The sequence below is a fragment of the Taudactylus pleione genome, unplaced genomic scaffold (genome assembly GCF_031769625.1).
Source record: "Taudactylus pleione unplaced genomic scaffold, aTauple2 ptg002179l, whole genome shotgun sequence".
Lineage (NCBI taxonomy): Eukaryota > Metazoa > Chordata > Amphibia > Anura > Myobatrachidae > Taudactylus > Taudactylus pleione.
Genome location: NW_028286573.1, coordinates 435,001 through 442,500, shown reverse-complemented (window position 1 = coordinate 442,500; position 7,500 = coordinate 435,001). Strand labels below are relative to the sequence as shown.

Sequence of the window (7,500 nt, the reverse complement as noted above, 5' to 3'; positions counted from 1 at the left end):
CTTCTTAACTCAAGAAAATTCATTGATAAGTTAAAAAAATTAAATGTAAAATGTAATAGAAAAGAATGTTATGGCAGTATAAAATTACCTACAGCACCTGGTATTCCGAGGTGGTCTCCCATCCAAGTACTAACCAGGCCCAACACTGCATAGCTTCCAAGTTCAGACGAGATTGGGCATGTCCAGTGTGGTTTGGCTGTAGGTGCTCAAAAACATTAACTTTAGACCTCTTTTACTTCTTAACTCAAGTAAATTCAATGATAAGTTGAACAATGAAATGTAAAATGTAATAGAAAAGAATGTTATGGCAGTATAAAATTACCTACAGCTCCTGGTATTCCCAGGTGGTCTCCCATCCAAGTACTAACCAGGCCCAACACTGCATAGCTTCCAAGATCGGACGAGATTGGGCATGTCCAGTGTGGTTTGGCTGTAGGTGCTCAAAAACATTAACTTTAGACCTCTATTACTTCTTAACTCAAGTAAATTCATTGATAAGTTGAAAACATTAAATGTAAAATGTAATAGAAATGAATGTTATGGCAGTATAAAATTACCTACTGCACCTGGTTTTCCCAGGTGATCTCCAATCCAAGTTCTGACCAGGCCCAACACTGCATAGCTACCAAGATCAGACGAGATTGGGCATGTCCAGTGTGGATTGGCTGTAGGTGATCAAAAGCATTAAATTTAGACCTCTATTTCTTCTTAACTCAAGTAAATTCAATGATAAGTTGAAAAATGAAATGTAAAATGTAATAGAAAAGAATGTTATGGCAGTATAAAATTACCTACAGCTCCTGGTATTCCCAGGTGGTCTCCCATCCAAGTACTAACCAGGCCCAACACTGCATAGCTTCCAAGATCAAACGAGATTGGGCATGTCCAGTGTGGCTTGGCTGTAGGTGCTCAAAAACATTAAATTTAGACCTCTATTACTTCTTAACTCAAGTAAATTCATTGATAAGTTGAAAAAATTAAATGTAAAATGTAATAGAAAAGAAATTTATGGCTGCATAAAATTACCTACAGCACCTGGTATTCCCAGGTGGTCTCCCATCCAAGTACTAACCAGGCCCAACACTGCATAGCTTCCAAGTTAAAACGAGATTGGGCATGTCCAGTGTGGTTTGGCTGTAGGTGCTCAAAAATATTAACTTTAGACATCTATTACTTCTTAACTCATGTAAATTCATTGATAAGTTGAAAAAATTAAATGTAAAATGTAATAGAAAAGAATGTTTTGGCTGTATAAAATTACCTACAGCACCTGGTATTCCCAGGTGGTCTCCATCCAAGTACTAACCAGGCCCAACACTGCATAGCTTCCAAGATCAAACAAGATTGGGCATGTCCAGTGTGGTTTGGCTGTAGGTGCTCAAAAACATTAACTTTAGACCTCTTTTACTTCTTAACTCAAGTAAATTCAATGATAAGTTGAAAAAATAAATGTAAAATGTAATAGAAAGAATGTTTTGGCTGTATAAAATTTCCTACAGCAACTAGTATTCCCAGGTGGTCTCCCATCCAAGTACAAACCAGGCCCAACACAGCAAAGCTTACAAGATCAGACGAGATTGGGCATGTCCAGTGTGGTTTGGCTGTAGGTGCTCAAAATCATTAAATTTAGACCTCTATTACTTCTTAACTCAAGTAAATTCATTGATAAGTTGAAAAAATTAAATGTAAAATGTAATAGAAAAGAATGTTATGGCAGTATAAAATTACCTACAGCACCTGGTATTCCCAGGGGGTCTCCCATCCAAGTACTAACCAGGCCCAACACTGCATAGCTTCCAAGATCAGACGAGATTGGGCATGTGCAGTGTGGTTTGACTGTAGGTGCTCAATAACATTAACTTTAGACCTCTTTTACTTCTTAACTCAAGTAAATTCATTGATAAGTTGAAAAAATGTAATGGAAAATGTAATAGAAAAGAATGTTATGGCTATATAAAATTACCTACAGCACCTGGTATTCCCAGGTGGTCTCCCGTCCAAGTACTAACCAAGCCCAACACTGCATAGCTTCCAAGATCAGACAAGATTGGGCATGTCCAGTGTGGTTTGGTTGTAGGTGCTCAGAAACATTAACTTTAGACATCTTTTACTTCTTAACTCAAGTAAATTCATTGATAAGTTGCAAAAATTAAATGTAAAATGTAATAGAAAAAAATATTATGGCAGTATATAATCACCTACAGCACCTGGTATTTCCAGGTGGTCTCCCATCCAAGTACTAACCAGGCCCAACACTGCATAGCTTCCAAGATCAAACGAGATTGGGCATGTCCAGTGTGGTTTGGCTGTAGGTGCTCAAAAGCATTAAATTTAGACCTCTATTACTTCTTAACTCAAGTAAATTCATTGATAAGTTGAAAAAATTAAATGTAAGATGTAATAGAAAAGACTGTTGTGGCAGTATAAAAATACCTACAGCACCTGGGATTCTTAGGTGGTCTCCCATCCAAGTACTAACCAGGCCCAACACTGCATAGCTTCCAAGATCAGACGAGATTGGGCATGTCCAGTGTGGTTTGGCTGAAGGAGCTCAAACACATTAACTTTAGACCTCTTTTACTTCTTTACTCAAGTAAATTCATTGATAAGTTGAAAAAATTAAATGTAAAATGTAATAGAAAAGAAAGTTATGGCTGTATAAAATTACCTACTGCACCTGGTTTTCCCAGGTGGTGTCCCATCCAAGTACTGACCAGGCCCAACACTGCATAGCTACCAAGATCAGACGAGACTGGGCATGTCCAGTGTGGATTGGCTGTAGGTGCTCAAAAGCATTAAATTTAGACCTCTATTTCTTCTTAACTCAAGGAAATTCATTGATAAGTTGAAAAAATTAAATGTAAAATGTAATAGAAAAGAATGTTATGGCAGTATAAAATAAACTACAGCACCTGGTATTCCCAGGTGGTCTCCCATCCAAGTACTAACCAGGCCCAACACTGCATAGTTCCAAGATCAGACAAGATTGGGCATGTCCAGTGTGGTTTGGATGTAGGTGCTCAGAAACATTAACTTTAGACCTCTTTTACTTCTTAACTCAAGTAAATTCATTGATAAGTTGAAAAAATTAAATGTAAAATGTAATAGAAAAAAATATTATGGCAGTATAAAATTAACTACAGCACCTGGTATTCCCAGGTGGTTTCCCATTCAAGTACTAACCAGGCCCAACACTACATAGCTTCCAAGATCAGATGAGATTGGGCATGTCCAGTGTGGTTTGGCTGTAGGCACTAAAAAACATTAACTTTAGACCTCTTTTACTTCTTAACTCAAGTAAATTCATTGATAAGTTGAAAAAATGTAATGTAAAATGTAATAGAAAAGAATGTTATGGCTATATAAAATTACCTACAGCACCTGGTATTCCCAGGTGGTCTCCCGTCCAAGTACTAACCAGGCCCAACACTGCAAAGCCTCCAAGATCAGACGAGATTGGGCATGTCCAGTGTGGTTTAGCTGTAGGTGCTCAAAATCATTAACTTTAGACCTCTTTTACTTCTTAACTCAAGTAAATTCATTGATAAGTTGAAAAAATTAAATGTAAAATGTAATAGAAAAGACTGTTATGGCAGTATAAAAATACCTACAGCACCTGGAATTCTTAGGTGGTCTCCCATCCAAGTACTAACCAGGCCCAACACTGCATAGCTTCCAAGATCAGACGAGATTGGGCATGTCCAGTGTGGTTTGGCTGAAGGAGCTCAAAAACATTAACTTTAGACCTCTTTTACTTCTTTACTCAAGTAAATTCACTGATAAGTTGAAAAAATTAAATGTAAAATGTAATAGAAAAGAATGTTATGGCAGCATAAAATTACATACAGCACCTGGTATTCCCAGGTGGTCTCCCATCCAAGTACTAACCAGGCCCAACACTGCATAGCTTCCAAGATCGAACGAGATTGGGCATGTCCAGTGTGGTTTGGCTGTAGGTGCTCAAAAACATTAACTTTAGACCTCTATTACTTCTTAACTCAAGTAAATTCATTGATAAGTTGAAAACATTAAATGTAAAATGTAATAGAAATGAATGTTATGGCAGTATAAAATTACCTACTGCACCTGGTTTTCCCAGGTGATCTCCCATCCAAGTTCTGACCAGGCCCAACACTGCATAGCTACCAAGATCAGACGAGATTGGGCATGTCCAGTGTGGATTGGCTGTAGGTGATCAAAAGCATTAAATTTAGACCTCTATTTCTTCTTAACTCAAGGAAATTCATTGATAAGTTGAAAAAATTAAATGTAAAATGTAATAGAAAAGAATGTTATGGCAGTATAAAATTACCTACAGCACCTGGTATTCCCAGGTGGTCTCCCATCCAAGTACCAACCAGGCCCAACACTAGATAGCTTCCAAGATCAGACGAGATTGGGCATGTCCAGTGTGGTTTGGCTGTAGGTGCTCAAAAACATTAACTTTAGACCTCTTTTACTTCTTAACTCAAGTAAATTCATTGATAAGTTGAAAAAATTAAATGTAAAATGTAATAGAAAAGAATGTTATGGCAGTATAAAATTACCTACAGCACCTGGTATTCCGAGGTGGTCTCCCATCCAAGTACTAACCAGGCCCAACACTGCATAGCTTCCAAGTTCAGACGAGATTGGGCATGTCCAGTGTGGTTTTGCTGTAGGTGCTCAAAAACATTAACTTTAGACCTCTTTTACTTCTTAACTCAAGTAAATTCAATGATAAGTTGAAAAATGAAATGTAAAATGTAATAGAAAAAAGAATGTTATGGCAGTATAAAATTACCTACAGCTCCTGGTATTCCCAGGTGGTCTCCCATCCAAGTACTAACCAGGCCCAACACTGCATAGCTTCCAAGATCAGACGAGATTGGGCATGTCCAGTGTGGCTTGGCTGTAGGTGCTCAAAAACATTAACTTTTGACCTCTATTACTTCTTAACTCAAGTAAATTCATTGATAAGTTGAAAAAATTAAATGTAAAATGTAATAGAAAAGAATGTTATGGCTGTATAAAATTACCTACAGCACCTGGTATTCCCAGTTGGTCTCCCATCCAAGTACTAACCAGGCCCAACACTGCATAGCTTCCAAGAACAGACAAGATTGGGCATGTCCAGTGTGGTTTGGCTGTAGGTGCTCAAAAACATTAACTTTAGACCTCTTTTACTTCTTAACTCAAGTAAATTCATTGATAAGTAGAAAAAATTAAATGTAAAATGTAATAGAAAAGAAAGTTTTGGCTGTCTAAAATTACATACCGCACCTGGTATTTCCAGGTGGTCTCCCATCCCAGTACCAACCAGGCCCAACACTGCATAGCTTACAAGATCAGACAAGATTGGGCATGTCCAGTGTGGTTTTGCTGTAGGTGCTCAAAAGCATTAAATTTAGACCTCTATTACTTCTTAACTCAAGTAAATTCATTGATAAGTTGAAAAAATTAAATGTAAAATGTAATAGAAAAGAATGTTATGGCAGTATAAATTTACCTACAGCACCTGGTATTCCCAGGTGGTCTCCCATCCAAGAAACAACCAGGCCCAATACAGCATAGCTTGCAAGATAAGACGAGATTGGGCATGTCCTCTGTGGTTTGACTGTAAGTGCTCAAAAACATTAACTTTAGACCTCTTTTACTTCTTAACTCAAGTAAATTCATTGATAAGTTGAAAAAATTAAATGTAAAATGTAATAGAAAAGAATGTTATGGCAGTATAAAATTACCTACAGCACCTGGTATTCCCAGGTGGTCTCCCATCCAAGTACTAACCAGGCCCAACACTGCATAGCTTCCAAGTTCAGACGAGATTGGGCATGTCCAGTTTGGTTTGGCTGTAAGTACTCAAAAACATTAACTTTAGACCTCTTTTACTTCTTAACTCAAGTAAATTCAATGATAATTTGAAAAATGAAATGTAAAATGTAATAGAAAAGAATGTTATGGCAGTATAAAATTACCTACAGCTCCTGGTATTCCCAGGTGGTCTCCCATCCAAGAACTAACCAGGCCCAACACTGCATAGCTTCCAAGATCAGATGAGATTGGGAATGTCCAGTGTGGTTTGGCTGTAGGTGCTCAAACACATTAACTTTAGACCTCTATTACTTCTTAACTCAAGTAAATTCATTGATAAGTTGAAAAAATTTAATGTAAAATGTAATAGAAAAGAATGTTATGGCTGTATAAAATTACCTACAGCACCTGGTATTCCCAGATGGTCTCGCATCCAAGTACTAACCAGGCCCAACACTGCATAGCTTCCAAGATCAGATGAGATTGGGCATGTCCAGTGTGGTTTGGCTGTAAGTGCTCAAAAACATTAACTTTAGACCTCTTTTACTTCTTAACTCAAGGAAATTCATTGATAAGTTGAAAAAATTAAATGTAAAATGTAATAGAAAAGAATGTTTTGGCTGTCTAAAATTACATACAGCACCTGGTATTCCAAGGTAGTCTCCCATGCAAGTACAAACCAGGCCCAACACTGCATAGCTTCCAAGATCAGACGAGATTGTGCATGTCCAGTGTGGTTTGGCTGTAGGTGCTCAAAAGCATTAAATTTAGACCTCTATTACTTCTTAACTCAAGTAAATTCATTGATAAGTTGAAAAAATTAAATGTAAAATGTAATAGAAAAGAATGTTATGGCAGTATAAAATTACCTACAGCTCCTGGTATTCCCAGGTGGTCTCCCATCCAAGTACTAACCAGGCCCAACACTGTATAGCTTCCAAGATCAGACGAGATTGGGCATGTCCACTGTGGTTTGGCTGTAGGTGCTCAAAAGCGTTTAATTTACACCGCTTTTACTTCTTAACACAAGTAAATTCATTGATAAGTTGAAAAAATTAAATGTAAAATGTAATAGAAAAGAATGTTATGGCAGTATAAAATTACCTACAGCACCTGGGATTCCAAGGTAGTCTCCCATACAAATACTAACCAGTCCCAACACTGCATAGCTTCCAAGATCAGAAGAGATAGGGCATGTCCTGTGTGGTTTGCCTGTAGGTGCTCAAAAATATTAACTTTAGACCTGTATTACTTCTTAACTCAAGTAAATTCATTGATAAGTTGAAAAAATTAAATGTAAAATGTAATAGAAAAGACTGTTATGGCAGTATAAAATTACCTACAGCACCTGGTATTCCCAGGTGGTCTCCCATCCAAGTACTAACCAGGCCCAACACTGCATAGCTTCCAAGATCAGATGAGATTGGGAATGTCCAGTGTGGTTTGGCTGTAGGTGCTCAAAAACATTAACTTTAGACCTCTTTTACTTCTTAACTCAAGTAAATTCATTGATAAGTTGAAAAAATTAAATGTAAAATGTAATAGAAAAGAATGTTATGGCAGTATAAAATTACCTACAGCACCTGGTATTCCCAGGTGGTCTCCCATCCAAGTACTAACCAGGCCCAACACTGCATAGCTTCCAAGATCAGATGAGATTGGGAATGTCCAGTGTGGTTTGGCTGTAGGTGCTCAAAAACATTAACT

At 37.4% G+C, this 7,500-nt stretch overlaps 3 non-coding genes and 26 pseudogenes across 3 annotated transcripts; all 29 read right to left on the bottom strand.

The window, feature by feature from the left end:
- Window positions 1-85: 85 nt before the first annotated feature.
- LOC148432943 (5S ribosomal RNA) lies at window positions 86-204 on the bottom strand (annotated as a pseudogene).
- A 115-nt stretch (window positions 205-319) lies between these two features.
- Window positions 320-438, bottom strand: LOC148432942 (5S ribosomal RNA). The gene has a single exon (XR_015877019.1). It is a non-coding gene; the product is annotated as a 5S ribosomal RNA (ribosomal RNA).
- A 116-nt stretch (window positions 439-554) lies between these two features.
- LOC148432941 (5S ribosomal RNA) lies at window positions 555-673 on the bottom strand (annotated as a pseudogene).
- Window positions 674-788: 115 nt separating this feature from the next.
- Window positions 789-907, bottom strand: LOC148432940 (5S ribosomal RNA; annotated as a pseudogene).
- A 116-nt stretch (window positions 908-1,023) lies between these two features.
- On the bottom strand, window positions 1,024-1,142 carry LOC148432939 (5S ribosomal RNA; annotated as a pseudogene).
- A 116-nt stretch (window positions 1,143-1,258) lies between these two features.
- Window positions 1,259-1,376, bottom strand: LOC148432938 (5S ribosomal RNA; annotated as a pseudogene).
- A 114-nt stretch (window positions 1,377-1,490) lies between these two features.
- LOC148432937 (5S ribosomal RNA) lies at window positions 1,491-1,609 on the bottom strand (annotated as a pseudogene).
- Window positions 1,610-1,725: 116 nt separating this feature from the next.
- Window positions 1,726-1,844, bottom strand: LOC148432936 (5S ribosomal RNA; annotated as a pseudogene).
- A 116-nt stretch (window positions 1,845-1,960) lies between these two features.
- LOC148432935 (5S ribosomal RNA) lies at window positions 1,961-2,079 on the bottom strand (annotated as a pseudogene).
- A 116-nt stretch (window positions 2,080-2,195) lies between these two features.
- On the bottom strand, window positions 2,196-2,314 carry LOC148432934 (5S ribosomal RNA; annotated as a pseudogene).
- Window positions 2,315-2,430: 116 nt separating this feature from the next.
- Window positions 2,431-2,549, bottom strand: LOC148432933 (5S ribosomal RNA; annotated as a pseudogene).
- A 116-nt stretch (window positions 2,550-2,665) lies between these two features.
- Window positions 2,666-2,784, bottom strand: LOC148432932 (5S ribosomal RNA; annotated as a pseudogene).
- Window positions 2,785-2,900: 116 nt separating this feature from the next.
- LOC148432931 (5S ribosomal RNA) lies at window positions 2,901-3,018 on the bottom strand (annotated as a pseudogene).
- A 116-nt stretch (window positions 3,019-3,134) lies between these two features.
- Window positions 3,135-3,253, bottom strand: LOC148432930 (5S ribosomal RNA; annotated as a pseudogene).
- Window positions 3,254-3,369: 116 nt separating this feature from the next.
- On the bottom strand, window positions 3,370-3,488 carry LOC148432929 (5S ribosomal RNA; annotated as a pseudogene).
- A 116-nt stretch (window positions 3,489-3,604) lies between these two features.
- LOC148432928 (5S ribosomal RNA) lies at window positions 3,605-3,723 on the bottom strand (annotated as a pseudogene).
- A 116-nt stretch (window positions 3,724-3,839) lies between these two features.
- LOC148432927 (5S ribosomal RNA) lies at window positions 3,840-3,958 on the bottom strand (annotated as a pseudogene).
- A 116-nt stretch (window positions 3,959-4,074) lies between these two features.
- LOC148432926 (5S ribosomal RNA) lies at window positions 4,075-4,193 on the bottom strand (annotated as a pseudogene).
- A 116-nt stretch (window positions 4,194-4,309) lies between these two features.
- LOC148432925 (5S ribosomal RNA) lies at window positions 4,310-4,428 on the bottom strand (annotated as a pseudogene).
- A 116-nt stretch (window positions 4,429-4,544) lies between these two features.
- LOC148432924 (5S ribosomal RNA) lies at window positions 4,545-4,663 on the bottom strand (annotated as a pseudogene).
- A 117-nt stretch (window positions 4,664-4,780) lies between these two features.
- LOC148432923 (5S ribosomal RNA) lies at window positions 4,781-4,899 on the bottom strand (annotated as a pseudogene).
- A 116-nt stretch (window positions 4,900-5,015) lies between these two features.
- On the bottom strand, window positions 5,016-5,134 carry LOC148432922 (5S ribosomal RNA; annotated as a pseudogene).
- Window positions 5,135-5,720: 586 nt separating this feature from the next.
- Window positions 5,721-5,839, bottom strand: LOC148432921 (5S ribosomal RNA; annotated as a pseudogene).
- Window positions 5,840-5,954: 115 nt separating this feature from the next.
- Window positions 5,955-6,073, bottom strand: LOC148432920 (5S ribosomal RNA; annotated as a pseudogene).
- A 116-nt stretch (window positions 6,074-6,189) lies between these two features.
- On the bottom strand, window positions 6,190-6,308 carry LOC148432919 (5S ribosomal RNA; annotated as a pseudogene).
- Window positions 6,309-6,424: 116 nt separating this feature from the next.
- On the bottom strand, window positions 6,425-6,543 carry LOC148432918 (5S ribosomal RNA; annotated as a pseudogene).
- A 116-nt stretch (window positions 6,544-6,659) lies between these two features.
- Window positions 6,660-6,778, bottom strand: LOC148432917 (5S ribosomal RNA; annotated as a pseudogene).
- Window positions 6,779-7,129: 351 nt separating this feature from the next.
- Window positions 7,130-7,248, bottom strand: LOC148432916 (5S ribosomal RNA). The gene has a single exon (XR_015877082.1). It is a non-coding gene; the product is annotated as a 5S ribosomal RNA (ribosomal RNA).
- A 116-nt stretch (window positions 7,249-7,364) lies between these two features.
- On the bottom strand, window positions 7,365-7,483 carry LOC148432915 (5S ribosomal RNA). Its single transcript, XR_015877081.1, has one exon. It is a non-coding gene; the product is annotated as a 5S ribosomal RNA (ribosomal RNA).
- Window positions 7,484-7,500: the final 17 nt, after the last annotated feature.